The sequence below is a fragment of the Phacochoerus africanus genome, chromosome 15 (genome assembly GCF_016906955.1).
Source record: "Phacochoerus africanus isolate WHEZ1 chromosome 15, ROS_Pafr_v1, whole genome shotgun sequence".
In the NCBI taxonomy this organism is placed as follows: Eukaryota; Metazoa; Chordata; class Mammalia; order Artiodactyla; family Suidae; genus Phacochoerus; species Phacochoerus africanus.
In genome coordinates, this window is record NC_062558.1 from 133,716,415 (window position 1) to 133,723,351 (window position 6,937).

Here is a 6,937-nt window from a genome sequence, read left to right on the forward strand (position 1 = left end):
GCCCTTCCTTTCCTGGCAAACTCCCACTCATGCTTCCAGGTCCCCTCCTGGGGACGCCCTCCCTGACTGCAGGTCCTCAGCATCTGGGCTCCCGCAGCACCCTGCACGTGGCTCCAGGACTGACCCTAGGGCACTGTGGGTTCCCCACCACCCAGTGAGCCCCTCCAAGGAGGGGAAAGCACTTGGCCTCTCTCCTGTACCCAGAAGGCGCCCGGGCCATGCTGGCTGCACTGCATGGAGGCATGAAAATGCCTTAGCAGCATCCCCAGCCTAATTTCTCCCCAGGTCCCCTTCAGCGCCTATCCCAGGGCCCGGCACAGCGGAGGGGCTCAGTGAACAGGCATGTATTGGAACTGACTTTCAGCGTCCACATCACCTGGACAGCATTTTCCTCCAAGTGGCCCGTCCAGGCTTCCGGCGCCATCCGGGGCCCAGGGCACGCGCCTATCCTGTCCTTCTGCCGTTGTTGTCACCCAGCCCTCTGGTCTCCCCCTCACATGTGTGAAGCCCTCCCGGAGAGGGATGCACAGGGTGAGGAAGAAGACCTCTCCCCTTCCACGAGGCAGGAGACCAGGGGATGCTCTCTGCCATCTCCCAGTGATGGAGCCCCCGGACCGGGGCACGGGGCCCGGCCCCGTGCAGAGAGTGCGCCCAGCTGACGCGGCCACTTTAAATTTTACGGTGGAGCTTGGTTTCACAGGAGGAAAGGAGGCAAAGGCAGAGCCAAACCAATTAATTTTTTAAACACCCCGAGATCCAAATTAAACAAGGTTTGCCAGACATGGCTACAGCCTGACAAAAACAGGAGACTTTGCGCCTCTGGCATGAGTTAGCCTGGCCAAGGCGGGGACCCCTCCCGTCCCTGCCCAGTTAGAGCCTCCCGAGTTTGCCCCACCTCAGCTAACGCAGCCCTCAGCTCCCTCTGGAGAGAAAAATTAATGAGACTTATGAGGTGCAATAAAAGTAGCATAACAATTAAAACCAACAGGCAAGATTTCCCTTTTTCCAGTGAAACCTTTGCAGTTATTGGTTACATAAATGAAATCCCTTTTAGCCTTCAGGTCTCAGTTGAAATACCACTTCCTCAGAGAGCCCCTTCTGGAAGATTCTATCTCATGTAGGACTTACCCTTCTTCTCTCATTTCCCGGCTCTGTGTCCTTTTTTTCTTTCACAGCAGCCATCACACGTGATCTGATTGTTCTACAGTTTGAATCAGTAAGACTCATGCTGGTTTGGTGGCCGAGGGAGGAGACCCTGGATCTGTTGCCAGAGTTCAGAGTCTGGGTCAGTCACTCAGCAGCTGTGCCTCAGTGCCTTCACCTGGAAAGTGGGGATAACCATGCCTCCTCATATATCCACAGTGGAACACTACTCAGCCCCGAAAAAGAAAGAAAGAAGGCCATTCATAGCAGCAACAGATAGAGCTGGAGATGATCGAGCCAAATGAATAAGTCGGAAAGAGAGAGACAAACATCATATGATGTCACTTATGTGTAGAATCTAAAAAATGATACAAGTGACCTTATTTACAAAACAGAAATAGACTCATAGACATAGAGAACAAACATGGTTACCAAAGTGGAAAGAGGGGTGGCTCAGTGAGGCCTTTGGGCTGAACAGATAGATACACGCCACATCTAAACTAGACAGCCAACAAGGACCTGTGTTATAGCACAGGGAACTCTAGTCAATATCCTATCACAAACCGTAATTGAAAATAACCTGAAAAAATATATGTTTATATATACATACATCCACATATTTATAACTGAATGGCTTTGCTGTACACCTGAATCAAATATACTTCAATAAATATTATAAAACATTTAAAAAATAGTTTTTACCTCCCAGACTTGTGGGGAGTAAATGATTTCACTCCTGTGAAGTGCTCGGGGCAGGGCCTCGCCGTGGGAAAGGCTCAGTTATGTTCTTTTTTTTTTTTGTCTTTTGTCTTTGTTGTTGTTGTTGTTGTTGCTATTTCTTGGGCCTACGCCAGAGCCACAGCAACGCGGGATCCGAGCCGCGTCTGCGACCTACACCCCAGCTCACAGCAACGCCGGATCGTTAACCCACTGAGCAAGGGCAGGGACCGAACCCGCAACCTCATGGTTCCTAGTCGGATTCGTTAACCACTGCGCCACGACGGGAACTCCTCAGTTACGTTCTTATTGTCTCCACTGTCAGCGTCATAGGTTGTATTCATTATGCTCTGACCATACCCAGCACCATTCCTGGCTCGGGCCCAGTGGTCTGTCAAGGCTGGCCTCTCCTCGGCCCTGGGTGTCCACACTCACCCTCATCTCTTGTTATTTGGCCTCCTGGGGCCAAACGGAGCGTCTTGGTCCAAATACCGCTTCATCCATCCTTCCTCCACCGGAGCCTCCTTGCCCTGGGAAGCTGGACTCCCTGGCAGTGTAGCCAGTGACTACACTCTGGGAGAGGCAGGTGGCAGCTGGGCCAGGAAGTGACCCCAAGACAAGGACAAAGCAGGGCTTTGGAGCTCCCTTATTAGGTGCTTGCCTCCCGATCCCCTGTGTCCCCCCCCCCCCCCAGCGAAGCTTTTTTTTTTTGTCCTTTTAGGGCTGCACCCGCGGCATATGGAGGTTCCCAGGCTAGGGGTCGAATCGGAGCAGCAGCTGCTGGCCTACGCCAGAGCCACAGCAACGCCGAATCCAAGCCATGTCTGCAAACTGCACCACAGCTCACGGCAACACCAGACCCTTAACCCACTGAGCGAAGCCAGGGATTGAACCTGCAACCTCATGGTTCATTGTTGGATTTGTTTCCACTGCACCACAATGGGAATTCCATGGGAAGCTATTTCTAATGGGCGCCTGCAGAGATGCGGGCCTGTCAACCAAGGCGACGAGGGCGTAAGAAATTCTGAGGCACGTGACACAGCGGGGCCATTTGCAGCCCTGGGTTTCCAGATTTAAGGATGATGTGACCTTGGTGATGAAGCTGTGGTCCCAGAGAGAGCAGTGCAGGGAGAGAGCACAGGGCCAGGGTCACTTTGGTTCCAGGTGTGCCGTGCTCTGTGCCTCGGCCTTTCAAAGCCTCACTTGCTTCGTCTGCAAACTGGGGGGCCGGGCAGGTGACCCTGGAGGCCCCTCCTCCTTCTTCAGTCCCTTTTTTCTTTATCATTGGCCACACATGTGGCATATGGAGGTTCCCAGACTAGGGGCTGAATTGGAGCTGCAGCGGCCGGCCTCCACCAGCCATAGGAACAATGGATCTGAGCAGCCTCTGTGACCTATGCCAAAGCTCACAGCAACACTGGATCCTTAACCCACTGAGCAAGGCCAGTGATCAAACCCGGATCCTCACGGACACTGTGGCAGGTTCTTAACCCACTGAGCCACAACAGGAACTCCTGACCCTGAACTCCTGAGGCACAGAGACCAGACCCTTGAAGACTCGGGCAGAGGATGCTGATGACCAAGGGACGGCCCACCCCGACATGTCAGGACCTTCCTGGGCCCCCAGAGCCAGGTGCGTTCCTCCTGCCCTGCTGACCACACCTGGCTCCTCCTTTCTGCCCACCCAGCCCCTTCCCCATCTCTGTGAACACCTGTCACCATCACTGCTCCTCCTGCCCAACTGTCTCCCTCTTTCACCGCCTCCCTGCCTCCCACCCCCAACCTCATCCTCCATCCGCCTTTGAGACGCCTCACCTAAAACTTGGCCTTCTCCGCCATCTCTGTCGGAGGACGAGCTCACACCCTTGGGTGCTTCCCTGCCATCTGGAGGATGACACCCGACCCCAGGGTCTGTGTGAACCGGTCCCCTCCTGATACCACCCCCTCCTCTTCACCCCACCAGTGATATCCGGATACGGAAAGGAGGTCACACCATCCACATGGCTCCGCCACACTCCTGCTCATCCACAGCCACTGCCAGGAACGGCATCCCCAACTCAGGACACCTCCTCCTTGCAGCAACTCCACCTGCTCCCGCTCCAGAATCCCACGTCTCCATGCTCCATTCCAGGAGTCTCCCCAGAAACATGAAAGAAAGGGGAGCACGAGCAGACTGGGTGCTAACCCTGTCATTTAGCCTTACTGAGCCTCAGTTTCCTCATCTATAAAGTGGGACACTACCGCCTCCCGAGCTCGGAAGAGAGTGGAACAAAGATGCCTCGCAAGCGGGAAACACCACACAAACGGCAGTGTACGCTGGGTCCTGGCGAGATTCCCCCTTCTGCCCGTCCACAGTAGCCTCCACAGTCCAGTAGACTTAGAGCCTCTGTTCCAAACAGCTAAGGATCCTGAGGGGTCTGCCAGATCGCCACCCCCCAAATACCCCTGCCATAAATCATGTCAGCCTCGCTCAGCTGCTTCTGAGCCTCTGGGCATGTGCGCACAATATCGGAATCAAGTTTAAATTAGATCCAGAAGCTGCAATACTTCATAAAAATCACACTGCAAGTTCTCTGCCCCAGATGCCAAACTAAAATAATAATAATAATAAATAAATACCACATTTTGCCCCATAGGCACTGAATTCCCCCCAACTTGGCTCCACAAGGCCTGGGACACTTCCAAAGATAAGAAATCTAAGCAGGAAGCTTCCTGCCTTTTCCTTAGGATTCAAGCCATTCCTGGGCATTTTCTAGAAGAAGAGAAGCAGGGTTCCTAACCACCAAGGGCCAGAGTGATGGGAAGGATTCCCCAGGGGCAGGGGCTGGGGTATCCATACTGCTTTCCGAATGGCTGCTTCCCCGGAAATAACCAGCCCTCGTCTTCTACTGGCAAAATTGCCAGCTGCCCAGGAGCTGCCGATGGAAGTCTGGTACCCATCTGGGGTTCACCCTGCAAGTTCAGCCCCGTGAAGTTCCTGCTGAGGGGCACCTGTGAGAAGACCAGAAAGGTAGGGGTGTGTGTGTGTGTGTGTGTGTGTGTGTGTGTGTGTGTGTGTGTGTGTTCTAAGCAGCTGCATTTCCATGGGGGCTCCCCTGCGAGTGGAGTGTTCGCAGGAGGCCCCGTGGCGTGGTCCAATACCTCCGCCTGCTGCCAAAATGATTTGCTAATGTAATTAACATTCCGGCTGAAACTGAAGAAGGCGGTTCGACTCACAATGACTATTTTTAGAGGCCTCCTAATGGAAACCTCTTTTCCTTTCAAACCACACAGCTTTCCATAATTAGGATAAAGACTATTATTCAAGTCAGATCTTTTTTCTTTCCTTCCAATTTCTAGCCTTTATACGATGTTCTCGTGAAAATGCACCACTTAGTTGGGGTGGACCATCCACAGAGCCAGCCGGGGTTGGGCATGAGCGGGAAAGCAACAGAAGGTGTCCTTGCCCGCCCGCCATGGCAGAGGGAGGGCAGTGTCACCACCACAAGCCCCCTAGTCTCACCCCGTGGCCCACGCTGACCCGGCTGAGGATCACGGGGTGACACGGAGCCATTCCTGGGCACTTTGCTCTTAGGAACCAGCAAAGTGTCCCTGAAGGGACTGACATATCTGGAGAATGATATTTCAAATGTTTCCTCCACTGTTCCTGTAATAGCGTCATGGGTGTCCTCCTGCAGGTTCATTTGTGCACCTGGAAGTGGTTGGTGAGTGACAGCTTGATGCCAAGAGGGCGTGGCCCCTCAGAGGGTCTAGGACACACAGACGTGTGTGGGAGCCACCACCGCTGCCTTCACAAGCTCGTGATCTAGAGCAGGGAGGGGTTAGGTCAATAAGCCTGTACAACACCAAAACGTACAGCTTGGGATAAACACTTCCGAAAGAAAAAGTAGGGAGGGAAGAATGAGAGAAGAAGGGAGGGAGGGCTAAATTCAAAGAGAAGGAGGGGGAGGGTCCTGGGCGCTCTGATGGGGAGGAAGGGAAGGGGTCCCTTCTGGGATACTGTTGGGCGGGGAGGCCCTCTCTGAGGTCTCAGGACCACAGGGAGGCCTGCCTGAGGTGCCAGGGACAGCTGCACAGGGGCCAGGCAACCAAGCAGAATCTTCCAGGACCACTGGAGTCAGGTACAATCCACCCCACCCCAACTCTGTCTCTATAAAGTCAGACTGCAGTCCACACAAGGCTTAATTTTTTTAATCATCTTTTCGAAAGTACCGCATTACGGTAATTCACGGGTGCCATGCCCAGAAAGCAGCAATGTAATTTTTGTTCTGCCCCTGGATGGGTGACACATCGGAGCCCGTGTACCTGCCATTTGTTACCTGGCCCAGCTGTTCCCTTGGTTCTAAACCCCATGGTCCGGGGCTGCTTCTGTCCGATAAGGCTGCACTGCTGAGCTCATCCAAGCCCCCAGCGTGCTCCCCTTTCCAGGCGCATTTTACTAAATCTCTGCTGACACATCCCCAGGTGCAGAGGTTGATAGTCAGCCTCCGATGTTTACAGCGTGACAAATGGAAAGCCAGTAACAGCTCCCTGCGGAACGGCTTTCAGCAGGTCATCTGATTTCATTTAGAATAAGCCAAAGAAGGCGAGGCATGAGCCAATGGCTTGCCCATGCTGCTCTCCCCGTTCACCACAGAGGGGAGGGTGGGGGGCTTTCCCGTGGTCCTGGGGTGGCACCTCCCAGAAGGGCCATGGGGAAGCCAGTAGACAGGACCCCCACAGGCCCACTCTGCAGACCCGCCTGGAATGCCTGGGTGGGCCTCTGAGAGCCACACCCCCCGAGCCCAGCCCCCCCCCCTCATGTTGTCCGACCCCCAAAATTGAGCCCCTGTCTTGGGACGCCTGGCCGGGGTCTTTGACGCTTCTCTGTCCGTACATTCATGGCTTTGGAGGTGCAGTTCCTCTTCCAAGAAGGACCAAGACCACGCGCTTCACCCCAAAGGGCCCTTGAATGTTATCTCGGCATTAATCAAACCTGATGCCACTCCTGGCCCCGTAGGTTCCGGAGGCTGCCCCCCTGGCACCTGCCTCACCTGAGCCAGGACCCCAGGTGGGGAGTCCTCCCAGCCCCCGTCTC